Raw genomic sequence first — 15,629 nt, 5'->3', positions numbered from 1 at the left:
TAAGGCCTCCACCTCCTCTGGCTCTCGGGATCTTAGGGAAAGTTGCAAGGTTTCTCAGGCTGTCTGAGGCCCGAGGCTGGGAAAGTTCCCAGTGACCCCTAGGAGATCAGGTTCAGAACCATCTAGTCAGAGAGGAGCCCATGATCTGCTGGCTGAGCCCCTCGCTCAGGGCGCCAGTTATTTCTGGTCTCAGGAAACCCAGCTGTAGAAGGCCCTCCTCCATGGGCTGGAGCCGAGACCCAGCAGCACGGGCCTCTGTGTTCTCAAAACTGGGGGGACTCAGAGAAAGGGGAGGGAGGTGACAAGGCAGCCCAGTGTCCCCTGGGACTAGAGAGAGGCCCCACCTACTCCCTGCAGAGCAGTGGTCTCACAGGGCAGGGGACAATTTGCCCTGCCCCGGGGGATGTCTGGCAATGCTTGGAGACATTTTGGGTTGTCACAGCTGGGGGGAGAGTGCTCCCGGCATCTAGTGGGTAGAGGTCAGGGAGGCTGTTCCACGTCCTCCAGTGCACAGGACGGGAGGTGTGGGGGGGCTAGCAAAGAATGATGCGGCCGTAAATATCACCAGGGCTGCGCTGAGAAGCCCGGCCTGAGAGTCTTGGTTCAGTGCGTTCCACCCACAGCTCTGAGGAAGCTCTGTGTGGGGCTCCTTCAAGGAGTCATTCCGCAACCAGGAAGCCAGCAGCTGCACGCACCACTAGGCCGAAGATGGGGAGAGAGGGCGGGACCATGCATACAGGTTTCAATTTACTGCATCTTTCTTCCTGACAGAGAGAGGTCAGTGTTCGCCTCCATTTACAGGCCTCACGACCAACATAGGTGGCCGGCTCCATGCAGTAGGTGGAATCATGGCCCCCAAAGATGTCAGGTCTTAAACCCTGGAGCCTGGGAATGCTACTTTATGTGAGAAAAAGAATGGTCTTTGCAGGCATGATGAGGTTAAGCTTCGGGAGATGGGGAGGTTATCCTGCATTATCTGGACGGACCCTAGTTGCACTCGCAAGTACCCTTACAGGAAGGAGGCACAGGGAGGCATGGCGCGTGCACAGTGGAGAAGGCAATCAGATCAGAGAGGCAGAAGCCAGAACGACGGGGCCACAAGCCAAGGAATGTGGGCAGTCAGCAGAAGCAGGATCAAGCAAGGGACAGATTCTCCCCTAGAGTTTCCAAAGGGAGCGCCATGTGGCTCCGCCAGCACCTTGATTTTGGCTCAGTGATACTGATTTCAAACTTCTGGCTTCCAGAAGCATTGGAAGAAATCTTCCTTGTTTTAAGCCACTAACTTTGTGGTCATTTGTGATAGCAGCCCTAGGAAACTAACACAGCCTGACACTCCTTGAGCCCCCAAATCTATCAGCTGAGGCTGAGGGGCAAATCCGTCTAGTACAGACAAAGCCAAAACCCTTCTGGGGTAGGATTTGAGGGGGAAATGGGAATTTCCTTTGCACTTCCCGCTCTACGCTTACCTCTTCCACCCTCCCTTTGAAGCACCCACCCTTGTGAAAACATCCGCCTCCCTCCCTTGCTTCTCTCCGCCAACAGTTTCTGGTGAATGCTGGGCAACTCGTCTGGCAATCACAGCGCTTGGCTCCAACCTCTCCGAGGCTGCCTGTCACTTTCTACCTCCATTTCTTGTCGATGTCAGTGTGGTATGTCCTAGACTAGATTCTGAACTCCTGGGAAGCAGAAGCCCCGTTTGAATGATGGTGAAGTCTCCCGAGGACTGCAGCACACAGTAAGCACACAGTAGGTGCTCAATCTGTGGTTAACGTGTGCTTCCCATGTCCTTACTTTGAGAAATGTTACTTTGTTCTCTTCATTGCCTGGAGGTCAAGAAGCTCAAAGCCAAGTCTGATGCTGATGAACAGGAATCCTCCCACATTCTTCCAGATCTGCAACAACAGGACATGGACATGATTAGTATTCTTCCTTTTTAAATTGGTGTGTAATTTACACGTGGTAAAATGCACGTATCTTACCACTACAGCTTGAGGACTTTTTCCCCTTCTATACTTTCTTGTAACAATTGCCTGGATCAAGACATGGAATCTCTCCAATTACCCCAGAATGTTCCCCTTTCCCAGTCGACTAACCCCCATGCTCCTCACACCTCAGTGATCCACTGTTCTGTCTTGTACTCCAGAAACTAGGTTTGCTGGTTTGTAAACTTCATATAAATGGAATCATCTGGCTTCTTAATTACCAAGTAATGTTTTTGAGATTTTTCCATGTGGTTGTGTATATTGGTAACTTTTTCTTTAAAAAAAACAAAAAACTGCTGTGTATTATTCCATTGTAAGGATATGTTGCAATTTGTGTATCTGTTCTTCTGTTGATGAGGATTTGGATCATTTCCAGTTTGGACCTATGGCGAATAAAGCTGCTACGAGTGTTGTATTTTATGGCCCTTTGCTTTCATTTCCCTTGGTTAAATACCTAGGAATAAAATGGCCAGGCCATAGAGAAGGTGTCTGCTTAACTTCATCGAAATTAATATCACTACTCATGGTTTAGATACGAGAAAACAGATTTTTAGACAAAAATGAAACAGCGACAAGCTTTCTGTACTCATTTTCCTGATTCCATCCATTAGAGTAATTTCTTTTTTAAAGATTTTATTTATTTATTTATTTATTTAAGAGAGAGAGGGTGAGAGAGTATGTGTGGGGGTGGGGTGGGGAGGCGCAGAGGGAGAAGCAGACTCCCTGCTGAGCAGGGAGCCTGATGTGGGACTCGATCCCAGGACCCCAGGATCATGACCTGAGCTGAAGGCAGACGCTTCACCGACTGAGCCACCCAGGCGCCCCCAATAGAGTAATTTCTTAAAGAAATAGAGTGCCATATGCGTGGCTAATTGAACCAGCTACAGAGAAAGCTGGAGGGTCACAAAGCACAGAGAATCGAACAAACACATGCACATAAAGACATTCTCATATCCGTTTCTACGCACACCAGCCCGTGTCTTTAAAGCTGGTCTTGCCTGGCATGCGGATCGGCCATAGTGCCCACATGAACAGGTTTCCTATGAAAGAAAATATTTTAAAAGGAAAATTTGCTCTGTAATGAAGCCCTGATTGAAATGACAACTGCAAGCAGTGAGAAGAATGTGGAATATGCAGGACCAAGGCAATCAGATCCTTCTGTGGTGTCCATTCTGAGGATTTGAAAAAGGCTTAGTCCCCTGCCAAATCCACAGCTCTCCTGGGGCCCCGGCACAGAGACCTGCCCTGCGGCCAGCTGCCAGCTCCCTTCAGAAGGGAATTCCTGAGTACCAGCTGCTCCCCACTTGAGTGCCACTGAATTCTAGAAATCCTAAAGAGCTTTGCAAAAGTGACTGGAGAAGGGGAAACTATTTTAAGACCCTGTTGTGTTGTCATGAGACTGTAGAGCTGAGACTGGGACCCGGTTCGTCTTTCGACAAGGTGCGTTTCCCAGCAGCCCTGACTCATTACAAGGCAAATTCCTTTTCACCCAAATGGGTGTTTCGTACAATGTTTCTAATGGTGCACGCCGTCTGATTGCTTTCAGGCTAACTAACATCCCACCCTGTCTGCTATTTAAAAGTTTGATCTTTACCCATGACGTGCGTCTTATGCTTCACTGAGAGCCAACTTCTTATAGAATCTCTTCTTATAGGGGCGCCTGGGAGGCTCAGTCAGTTGAAGTGTCTGCCTTCGGCTCAGGTCCTGATCCCAGGGTCCTGGGATCGAGCCCCAAGTTGGGCTCCCTGCTCAGCGGGGTGCCTGCTTTTCCCTCTGCCTGCTGCTCCCCCTCCTTGTGCTGTGTCAAAATTAAAAAAAAAATCATAAAAGAATCTCTTTTTATAGAATCTGAGGTGCTGTTTCTGGGATCCAATCTACCCCTTCTGTGTCTCATCATTTACCCGGTTTCCCTAAAACCCTCATACTCTTCTTTGCCCCATTCTTCCCATCCATGGAAAAAAAAATTGGCCATGTCTGAGTGGCACCAAATGGATCGAGTCAGCGAATAAGAAATGTCAGTCACAATAAATAAATAAAATCTCAAAAAGAAAGAAAGAAAGAAAGAAAGAAAGGTCAATCACCCAGGTCGTATATCTGGCATCAGGAAATTAAAACAAAGGGGTGACTTGATATCTTTTGTTCCCCCTTATTTTTCTTTTTTGTTGTTGTCATTAAACGTTTATTTTTCCCTCACTCTCCTGCTGTGTAGATAGTTGTTTTCTGGACAAAAATCAATCACCTGTTACTTGATCTTCTTGGCCATTTTTGAGAGAGACTGTTGATTGAACTTGTCTTGGAGCTGTTTTTCAGAGGAGAGGTTAGCTCTCGCAGGGGGGTTGGTAAACAATGCAGTGGCAACTGGCCCTACATTTTTTTTTTAAAGATTTTATTTATTTATTTGAGAGAGTGAGTGATAGAGCACGAGCGGGGTCCGGGAGGGGCAGAGGGAGAAGCAGACTCCCCGCAGAGCGGAGAGCCCCCTGCGGAGCTCCATCCCAGGACCCCAGGGATCATGACCTGGGCCGAAGGCAGACACTTCACCGACTGAGCCCCCCAGGCGCCCCTGGCTGTACATTTTTTATATTGCGGGATTGCTTCGGCCGAAGTGGCCACGGACTCCGGCAGAGACGTCTCTTATTGTAGAAGTCGATGCTTCTACCGCTGCAAGGCCACACGGGAGACCTCAGAAGCCTCCACAGTGGTGGGGCATATTGTTTCTGGAAACACTTCCTTCTTTAGTCCTCCTAGCGCAGGTGAGCCTTCATTTGGAAGACGGTGAATACATTAGTGTAAATGCCCTTGTGGGCCCACAGACTCTATCGTGAACTTTCTTTATTGTTGATCATGCAGGTTTAGGGAGGCATCATTTACCAATAGTATAATTCGTCCTCCTTATGTAAACAGTTCCAAGAGTTTTGAGAAGCAGATCTAGTCGTGTAACTACCACCACAATCAAGATAGAGAATATTCGTATCGCCTCAAAAAGTTGCTCATTGCCTCCCACCAATCCCTAATTCCTGACAACCACTGATCTGTGTCCCTACAGTTTGGTCTTTTCCAGAATGCCATGTAAATGGAATCTTCACACTGTGTCGTCTTTTGTCTCTCGCTGTTTTTACTCCCCATAATGCTTTTGAGGTTCGTTCTCGTTGTTGACCAGATCGGTGCTTTGTGCTTTTTTCTGGCAGAGCAGGACTGAGCACAGTACGCACCTCAGGTTGTTTATATGTTTCCTTGTTGATGGAGCGTTTGGGTTGTTCGACTTTGGGGCAATTATGGACGGTGCTGCTATAAACATTCCCCATACTGACGCTTACGTGACCACTACAGAGAAAATTTGCGTGGTCCCAGCACAAGGACGACATGCAAGTTAGTGAAGTGTGCCATATTAAACAAAAAAGAGGGTGAGTGGCGCCTGGGTGGCTCAGTCAGTTCAGTGTCTGCCTTCAGCTCAGGTCATGATCTCGGGGTCCTGGGATCGAGCCCTCATGGGGCTCTCCACTCTGCGGGGAGTCTGTTTCTCCCTTTCCCTCTGTCATCACTTTCGCTCTCTCTCAAATAAATAAACAAAATCTTTAAAAAAAAAAAAAAAAAGAGGGGGAGAGAGGGCTCTACCCTCATGACCTAATCACCTCCCAAAGCCCCGCCTCCTGATACCATCATACTTGGGTTAGGAGTGGGAATGCTGGGGCGCCTGGGTGGCTCAGTCGTTAAGCGTCTGCCTTCGGCTCAGGGCGTGATCCCGGCGTTCCGGGATCGAGCCCCACATCAGGCTCCTCCGCTGTGAGCCTGCTTCTTCCTCTCCCACTCCCCCTGCTTGTGTTCCCTCTCTCGCTGGCTGTCTCTCGCTCTGTCAAATAAATAAATAAAATCTTAAAAAAAAAAAAAGTGGGAATGCTGAGTTGTCTGCTGAGCGCATGTTTCTTTCTAAGATTTTATTTATTTATTAGAGAGGCGGGGAGAGAGCATGAGCAGGAGGGAGAGGGAGAGAGAATCTGAAGCATGCGCTGTGCTGAGTAGAGAGCCCAACACAGGGCTCAACCCCACCACCTTGATATCATGACCTGAGCTGAAGCCGAGAGTCGGATGCTTAACCGACTGAACCACCCAGACACCCCGAGTGCGTGTTCATCTTATAAGAAACTACGAGTTTTCTAAAATGGCAGGACCGTTTTCCATTGCCACTAGTAGGATTTCCAATGGCTTCACATCCTTGGCAGCATTATCAGTTAAAGAAAAAAATTGTAGCCATTCTTCTGTTTGTAGTGGTGTCTCATGCTGGGTTTAGTTCGTGTTTCCCTAATGACTAATGATGTTGAACATCTACTCAGGTACTTCTTTGCTCTCTGCCTCTCTTCTTTAGTGAAGTGTTTGATCCAATCTTTTGGTCATTTTTGAATTGAATTGTTTGTTTTGTTTTTATTATTGGAATGTGAGAGTTGTTTAGATAATTCTGGATATGAGTCCTTCATCAGATATGTGATCTGTAAATATTTTCTCCCTGTCTCGTCTTGCCTTTTCATTCTCCTACTGGTGTCCTATTGTGCACTCTGAATCATTTACACAGTGCTGGGATTGTTCCTTGCCCGACTCCTGACCCCTCCACCATCTTGGACAGCAGTGTAAGGAGCTAGGAGGTGCCACTGGCTTTGACCGAATCCTTTATACTCTGGCTGGGGGTTAAGGTCAGTCTCCTGAAAACAGAATGTTCACCTAACCAGCGGACACTTTGCTCTCTAACTGTGGTGTGTGCCTAGAATAATTTGGAAAGTTTGATTAACATGCAGATTTCCAAATTCCACTCCTAGATATGTTTATTCAGTAGGTGTGTGGTGAGGTACAGGTTGTTGCAATATTCAACAATAACCCAGATTATCTAGATATGGGTGGCTTTGGATGATATCTGGAGAAGCCCCGAGACTCTAATGCCACTGACAATGTGTCACGTCCTCTGTGGTCAAGTCCAGGCCTAAACAAAACGGCATGGGAGAAGTCAGAGGAGGGAGAAGTTATCACACAACTGGACAAAAGAAGAGATACCAAGGATGCAGAAATTCGAGGACATTTTCACCAAACATCTGCCCATCCCTTCATCTGTCTCTCTGCTAGTATAGGCACGTCTTCATTCTGGGCTGATATCTTGTTTACAAGTGCGTTTCGAGTGTGATACTTGTTTTGAATAGATATTGGAGGAAAAAGGTGGCTAATAAGTAAATGATGGCACATTAGGAAATGTCAGTAAATTCTTAACCTCGATCATGAATAATAACATCTTTTCCTCATGTCAGGTATGAGGCTGCCGGCTGTGGTGCCACAGTAGATTCTGATCCAGTTTTTTGAGATCCACCCTACTTAATGGAAGTCATCCTGATCTTTTTACAGGGGATGTGTGGAGCACCTTTTGTCTTATGATTAAAATTTGGGGGCACAGGCAGAACTTACTCTGCATATTTTTGAACAAGGCCATGAGGGACGTTGGCGTATGAGTCATTACCGGTTTTTACAGAAAAGGAAAGAGACAGTAGCACCCCCACACCCAACTCGTTGCCATTCAGGCATCCAGCTGTTTGGGCTGTGTGACACCAAACCGTCAGTAGGCCTGAGGTCTTTCCTGCATTGGACACACTGTTCTGACATTGCATAATTACAAGCAGCATGATTTAAATTTTATCTACAGACAGAAACCAATTGGGACTGACCTGATTTTCCATGTTAATTAATCAAATGTTATTGTTCAAACTTGTTGGTGCCTCTCAGCTGAAATAATTTGAAAAACCTGTTGTTTTAATCCTGCAGTGGAATGTTTCTTTAAATCACAGCTGGTTGACAAATCTCCTAGGGAAGGGCACCATGGGCTCTAGCAAACCTGAGCTATCAATGATTGCCAATCAAAGATGGCGCCGTAGGACAAAGCTTGGAACGGGAGGCAAGAGACATGGATTCTACTGCTTGCTGGAGCCGAACTATGCCTCCTTAAGCTTTCAGAAGAGTAGATACTTAAGGAAACATAAATTTGAAGGAAGACTAAAACCAAAATGGTTAACCACTGTCTCTATAATCCATGCCCCCAAAGCAGGCAAGCAAACAAACGAAACAGTCGCAACGATATGAGTGTCTCTGTACCGCCCATACAAAGGGGACCTGAAACCAGGAAGTCACAGGGTTCAACGAGGTAAGCAGAGAATGATTTTCCTTACTCTGAAACGTTATTCAAGTCATGAATAATGAATACTGGAAATTTAGAAAATAAGGAAAAAGATCAGTCAGTAAATACAATCCATTAAAATTTTGCTACTCAGGAAAGACTACCGTTAGCCTCTCGGGGTGCATACGTGTGTACGATACAGGGGTATTTCAGATGGCGGCTGTCCTGACATCTGCTTCTTTGATGTAATGCTATATTGTGAAGCTCCTTGCATGCCGGGAAATACGCATCTTCACGATCCAGTTCAACAGCCTTGCCGTACTCTACTATGGCCTCGCAGATGTTAGCAGCTCACGCATACAGCGCTTGCTGTGTGCCTGGCACTGTTCTAAAGCCTTCCAACACCAGCCCTGTGAGGTAGGTGGTATGAGGACTCCTGCTTTACAGACAGGGAAACTGAGTGAGGGAAAGATTGGTTAACGTGTTAGCTGAGATTCAACCCCAGATGGTCTGGTTCTAGAGTTCAAGTTCTTAACAACACCTGGCCATGTTGCTTCTCGCCGCATCGCCTTGGTTATTTAAGTGCTAGATTTCATCCTTTCCAACAGTGCAGTGTAGCGCTTCCTGCCTCACAGGGCTGTGGGATAGGGTGGAGGCAGAAGGCAGAGCGAGGATACTGGATGACTTTCCAATAAGAGGGTATGAGGGGGACATTCTTTTGGGTGAGATCAGATTAGAAGGTGTTCGCTCTCAGGGTAAAAACCAGGCAAGTCCGTAAACTCAGCACAGTTACTCAGGGGACGGCTGCTTTGGGGCCTGTGCCAAAAGCGGATTTGCGATGCTGCAGGGGAGGGGGCCCCCCACCAATGCCGGGGATCTCTGTAGCAGAAAACAGCCGCTCCGCCGTAGGAAAGGGTAGCCCTGGTGATCAAAGCACAGGGCCGCTACTCTGCAGACTGCGTGCACCCTGACCTCTTGCAAAGAGAAAGGGAAGTCCTTAGCGATTGGAGTATCAGCTTTAAAACCAGGAAGTGAGTATTCATTTGGGACTGGGTGTGGTGGGAAAGAGAGCAGAGAATTACTCACAGCCGAGCAGCAGGGCGGGGAGGAGGGAGGAGACTAGAGCCTGAGAGCCAGGCCGGCTCTTCTCTGTGGGCAGTACAGGCCCTGCCAGCTCACCCAGCACCCAGGGGTTTCTGCACCGACGTCCGCCTGCTAACGCACACAGCTGACCTGGGGGTGAAGGTGGGGGTCAGTGGTTGCTAGCACGCAAGTGAAGAGGTAGATAAATACGTTATAGAGAGTGACGAGAATCTGAATAAACCTTACCTCAAAGAAGCTCTTTGAACGGCTAAGATCCACATGGGAAGATGCTCAACATAATTGGACATTAGGGAAACACAAGCGAAAACCACAGTAAGATCTCACTTCACACCCAGGAAGGTGGCTATGATCTCCAAGACAGACAATAACGAATGTCGCCGAGGATGTGGGGAAACTGAACCCTGAAACACGGCTGGTGGGTCTGTAAGGCGGTGGAGCAGCTTTGGAAAGCAGTTTGACAGTTCCTCACAAGGTTAACGTACCCTTAGCATGTGACCAGCAATTCCTCTTCTAGTATTTATCCAAGAGAAACATAGGTCTGCACAAAAACGTACACAAATGTCAATAGAGGCATTTTTTTTCAACGATTTTATTTATTTACTTGTCAGAGAGAGAGCGCAAGCAGGGGGAGGGGCAGGCGGAGGGAGAAGCAGACTCCCAGCTGAGCAGGGAGCCCGATGTGGGACTCGATCCCAGGACCCTGGGATAACGACCTGAGCCGAAGGCAGACGCTTCACTGACTGAGCCACCCAGGTGTCCCAGAGGCATTCTTGATAACAAGCAAGAACGGGAAATAGCCCAGATGTCCATCCCCAGGTAGAGCAACAAAATGCGGTCTATCCATACAACGGAATATTGCTCACCCGCAAAGAGGGATGGAGTATCGGTGCGTGCTACGCGGCTGAATGTGGATGGAGGGGCGCCTGGGTGGCAGAGCGGTTAAGCGTCTGCCTTCGGCTCAGGGCGTGATCTCGTGTTATGGGATCGAGCCCCACATCAGGCTCCTCCGCTATGAGCCTGCTTCTTCCTCTCCCACTCCCCCTGCTTGTGTTCCCTCTCTCACTGGCTGTCTCTATCTCTGTCGAATAAATAAATAAAATCTTTAAAAAAAAAAAAAAAAGAAATGAATGTGGATGGACCTTGAGCACATGCTAAGTGTGAGAAGCCAGCCACAGAAGGCCATGTGTCATATGAGTCCATTGATACGAAATGTCCAGAATAGGCAAACCCATAGAGATGGAGAATATAGTAGTGGTTGCGGAGGTCCGGGGGCACGGAGGAAGAAGGATGGGCTACTACTTGGTATAGAGTTTCCTTTCGGGGTGCTGATAATATTCTACAATGGATTGTTGTGATGGTTGCACGTCACTGTGAATATACTAACAAGCCCTGAATTGTAGACTTTAAAAAGATGCAGTTTGTGAATGATATCTTCCTTGATGGCACTATGCTAAGTGAAATAAGCCAGACAGAGAAACAGAAATACGGTATGCTTTCTCTTGTATGTGAAGTTGCTGGGGCCTGGGGATGGGAGAAATGGGGAGATGTTGGTTTGAGGGTCCGAACTTCCAGTCACGGAATGAGTAAGTTCCTCAGATGTCATATACGGCATGGTGACTATTGTGACCTGGTGACCATATACTACTATGTGGTATACTCGAAAGTGGCCAACAGTGTAGATCTTACATGTTCTCCCCGCCAAAAAACCAAAACAAAACATTATGTGAGGGGAAGGGAGCATTAACTAACCCTGTTGCGGTCATCATTTTGCGATACATACGTGTATCAAATATCAGGACACCGTAAACTTTAGACTAACGCAACATTATACGTAAACGGTATCTCCATAAAGCTGGGGGAAAGTGATGGAGTGAGTCGAGAGACTAGGAACAGGAGCCTGAGGCAGGAAAGACCATGCCTGCACCCCCCCCCCCGGAAGAGAGGAGGGCCGTGACCCGGCATGCTACAGTCAGTTGAGGGCATGTCCAAGAGTTTAGGTGAGAGCCCCAACAGATAAAATCAGTAATTACAGGCACTTCAGGACTATTTTCAAAGGACAATGGGAAATCTTTGGTGAGTACAAAACCCAGCAGTTACACAACCCAACCTGTATTTTTTTTTAAAGATTCTATCTATTTAAAAAATATTTTATCTATTTGAGAGAGAGAGAGAGAGCATGAGAAGGGGGCAGGGTCAGAGCGAGAGGGAGAAACAGGGAGCCCGATGTGGGGCTCGATCCCAGAACCCTGAGATCATGACCCAAGCCAAAGGCAGATGCTTAACCGACTGAGCCACCCAGGTGCCTCCCCAACCTGTATTTTAAATAGCTCTCTTGTCTTGAATTGTTATGGCACAAATAGATTGCTGTTCTAGCTAATAAAACCAGATAGAGATCATTAACTTAAAACTTTAGAGTTAAAATTAGCATGCACTTATTTCTTTTTTATTTATTATGCGTGGTAGGAAAATGAGGACATCGAAGTACTTCTCTAATGAGATAAAAGGCATGCATTATCATGTAAATAATGTAAGCTTTTGACTTTTTAGCCGATAGTGATCATATTCTCTAGCTTCTAGGAATTAACAACCATAGGACACAGGCGGAGAATTAAACTCTCTTAATAATGTTCAGTTGCATATTTATATCCCACACTGATTTGGGCTTAATTGCAGAAGGAGCGAGTGGAAGTATATCCAGCAAAAGTCATGATGGGGAGGGCAAAGCCCACCTGCGTGTCAAATGTGGGATCATCGGCTTATCAGTACAGGTTACTAGGAATCCTTTTGGCCTCTTGGTTAAAACTGAAAAGTTATTGGGACTAATGATTGCAGTTCAGATATTCTGAGACTAACACTCCCAAATGAGAAGAGATGGGCTTTCCCAGCCTCAGGCAAACACAGCTGTGCGGGAAGACAGCTGGAGGATGTGCGCACATCCTGGAACTCCAGGCCTAGGCCGCGGGGAAAGAACAAGCTTAGGTGTGGCACCTGCCCGGGTCCCAGGAGTGCCCGGGTGTTGGTGCACCTGTTCTGAGTTCTTGCTAGTGGGAGGCCTGTGAAACTTCTAGAAGAGACAGGGTCTCTTCTGGAGATAGCAGCATCACTGGGAAGAAACTTCCATCTGCAGCTCCTGGCATTGACATTAGCAAGACAAGAAACAAAATATGTGGAGCAGGAGTTAAAAATAATTATGATAGAAGATTCAGGCACACATACACACACCTGTACATACATGTGTGCATGCATGTGCGCACACGTGTTCACACACACACACGCACGCACCAAGCACCATTCTAGGGAATTTCAACACATTGAAACTTGGTGAAGAGAATCCATGGAGAAGAGAGAAGATCAGGAAGCCTGGATTCTTTTCATAACTTTATTACCATTATCTTTGAGTACGTTCCATTGTCTGGGTGTATCGTAATTCACTGAGTCTCGTAGTGATAAACTTTCGGGGTTCTTCCATCCTTTTCGCATGACAACGCTGCAGCAAACTTTCTGTATCCACACATCTACATCTCTTGGGACAAAAATCACATGCCATTTAAACTGCAAAAGGTGTCACCAAATTGTTCTCTGGAAATGTCGAGAAAATTTACATGTCCACCGAAAAGTATACGTGAATGTCTACCAACGTTCTTGCCACTACTGGGTGTTGTAAAATTTCAAATTTGGGGGCCGCTCATAGTTTAAAACAGTATCTCATTGTCTTGATTTGTAGTTCTTCAATTATAGGAGAGAGTGTGTATCTTTTTGGAAGTTCACTGGCCATTTGTTTTCTTCCCGCCCCCTTCTCCTCCAGAAACTTCCTATTTGCCTGATTTCTGTTGGATTATCCATCTTGTTCTTACTGATTGGCGTGCGCTCACTTTCATTCATGCTGCAATGTTTTTCTCAGTCTTTGGCTTTAGAAATAAAATTTTCTGAAATCATATTTTTTATGTAGCTGAATGTATAAATAATTTCTTTTATGGCTTCTGAATTTTACATCTCGCCTAGAAGGCCCTACTTTCCACCAAGATTTAAAAGGTATTCACTTTATAGAATTATCATATGATCTAGTAATTCCACTCCTACACCAAAGACTCGACAACAGGGAGTCAGACACATACCTGTACACCAATGTTCACAGGAGCATTTGTCGTGATAGCCCAAATTTTGAAACAAGTCAAGTGTCCATCAACAGATGAATAGATGAACAAAATGGGATCTAGCCATAGAATGGAATGGTATTCAGCCTTAAATAATGGATGAAATTCTAATACGTGCTACAACACGGATGAACCCTGATAACATTATGCCAAGTGAAATAAGCCAGTCGCAAAAGGACAAATATTGCATGATTCCACTCACATGAGGTACCTGGAAGAGGCAAATTCATAGAGACAGAAAGTAGAATCGTGGTTACCAGGGGCTAAGGAAAGAGGGGAATGGGAAATTATTATTGAACGCGTACAGAATTTCTGTTTGGGATGATGAGAAAGTTCTGGAGATGCATAGTGGTGATGATTGTGCAACACTGTGAACGTACTTAATGCCAAGAGTCTGGCCTTTCTTTTTTTCCTTCTTTCTGTCTTTGCTCGATTCATTTGCTTATCTTCTGCTTTGAGTCACCGTGGTTTAAATGCTTCTCCCATGTATCACAGAGAGTTGGAAGTTTTTTTTTTTTTTAATTCAATCTGAGAGATTTTTTAAAAATAAAATAAAATTATGTTTATTTCATTCACTCATATGTTTGGGCTTAATTCTGTAATCTTATTTTATCTTTCCTAATTTTTAAAACATATAAACATGTGAGTTTTAATCTGATAATTTAGAAGATGCATATGGATATTTTAGTACCTCAAGGGGCCACCTCACAAATTGAAATACTAAGCATTTCAATGACTGTATAATAATCCATCCTATGATAAAATCCTAATTTACTTTTATCATTTCCTTTTGTTATAAATATAGATTGCTCCCAGTGTTTTGCGGATGCGGGGTAATGTTATGGTAAACGTCCTTGGGCTCACATCTTCTCTTCACATGCTTCAGATTCTCTCCAGAGAATAGATTCAAAGTGTAGAATAATGATGTCAAAGAATTTTAATACGCAAACTCCTGATCTCTATTGTAAAATTATTTTCCATACATTCTGTGACAATTTATACTCCAAACATTCACATAATTGGGAAGAAAAAAAGTCTTACCAGAGGGAGTTCCATAGCCAATTAGCTTCACTTCCATCAGATTTTGGACTCCTTTTCTCGATGAAGGATTTCAGAGGTGGTATCTCTCATATTTCTATGGATTTTTTGTACCACAAATAGCCCTAATAACAAGCTATTCAGTCTTTTTTTAATTGCAGTGGAAAAAGAGTGTTCTGCAGATCTTCTAAACAAACACAAAGGGTTTAAGTTTCTGGAAACGTCTGTATAAGCCCACGAGGTTATCACCAGGTTGTAATGACATGCAAATCAAGACATTAATTGAGGAAAAATCACATCACGGCAGTTCTGGCTTCTGTTTGACACCGGCAGGGCTTGGGAGTTCTTGCAGGAAGTGGCTTGGCACCTAGGGTATTACTGAGCGACTTGGGGCTCAGCTCTTTAGGCATAGGACTTTAATACACGGTGGAATAGAAAGTCTCCTTTAGATTCGTTCAAGTTACATGGCATCTTCAGAAGAAAAAGAATTCAGGGTATTTATGTTGTTCCTCACTTCTATAATCTTGCTTGTTTACATAAACTCTTTCGAGTCTCCGTGTGAACTTCCCAGAGCATTCCACAGCGATGTCAGGCGATAAGCTCCCTTTGCTGTATCCGTAATCAAAGCCCACGTAAAAGGGGAATTTACAGAGCCCCCACCCCCATCATGGTCCAAAATCTGAAAGGGGAGTTAAATACTATATGTCCATGCTTTTCTGTCCCTCATCTTCTCGAAATTTTGAGTAGGAAACACATTAGACTTCTGCCTATAATTTCTCCCCAGGCTGACTACGTTCCTTGTAGGACAGGGGTCTACAAACTCTGGCCCGAGGCCCAAATCCAGCCCACGGTCTGTGTTTCTACAGCCTGGGAGCTGAGAAAGGTTTTTACACTTTCAGATGATTGGGGGGAAAAAATCAGAAGTAGATGAATATCTCATGACACAAAAATTATATGAAATTTAAAATTCATTGTCCACAAATAAAATGACATTGTAACCCAGCCAGGCACGCTCATTTACCTATTATCTATGGCTGCTTTGGAGCTACAATGGCAATTAAGTCGTTGTGACAAAGACAGAGATTCTGTGCCTGCAAAGCCAAAAATATCAATTAACTGGACCCTTACAGAAAAAGTTTGCTGACCTGTTTTACAAGAGTCATTAGATTTTTTTTTTTAAGAATTTTTATTTAGTTTCGGAGTGAG

General features: G+C 45.4%; 1 pseudogene; it reads left to right on the top strand.

Annotated features, from left to right (window-relative positions):
* The first annotated feature begins 5,300 nt into the window (after window positions 1-5,300).
* On the top strand, window positions 5,301-5,375 carry LOC148107012 (U6 spliceosomal RNA; annotated as a pseudogene).
* Window positions 5,376-15,629: the final 10,254 nt, after the last annotated feature.

Source organism: Ursus americanus, chromosome X (genome assembly GCF_024610735.1).
Source record: "Ursus americanus isolate L20-20 chromosome X, mUrsAme1.1.p, whole genome shotgun sequence".
In the NCBI taxonomy this organism is placed as follows: Eukaryota; Metazoa; Chordata; class Mammalia; order Carnivora; family Ursidae; genus Ursus; species Ursus americanus.
Note: the sequence above shows the minus strand (reverse complement) of the source record. Positions and strands in the feature narration are given on the sequence as shown.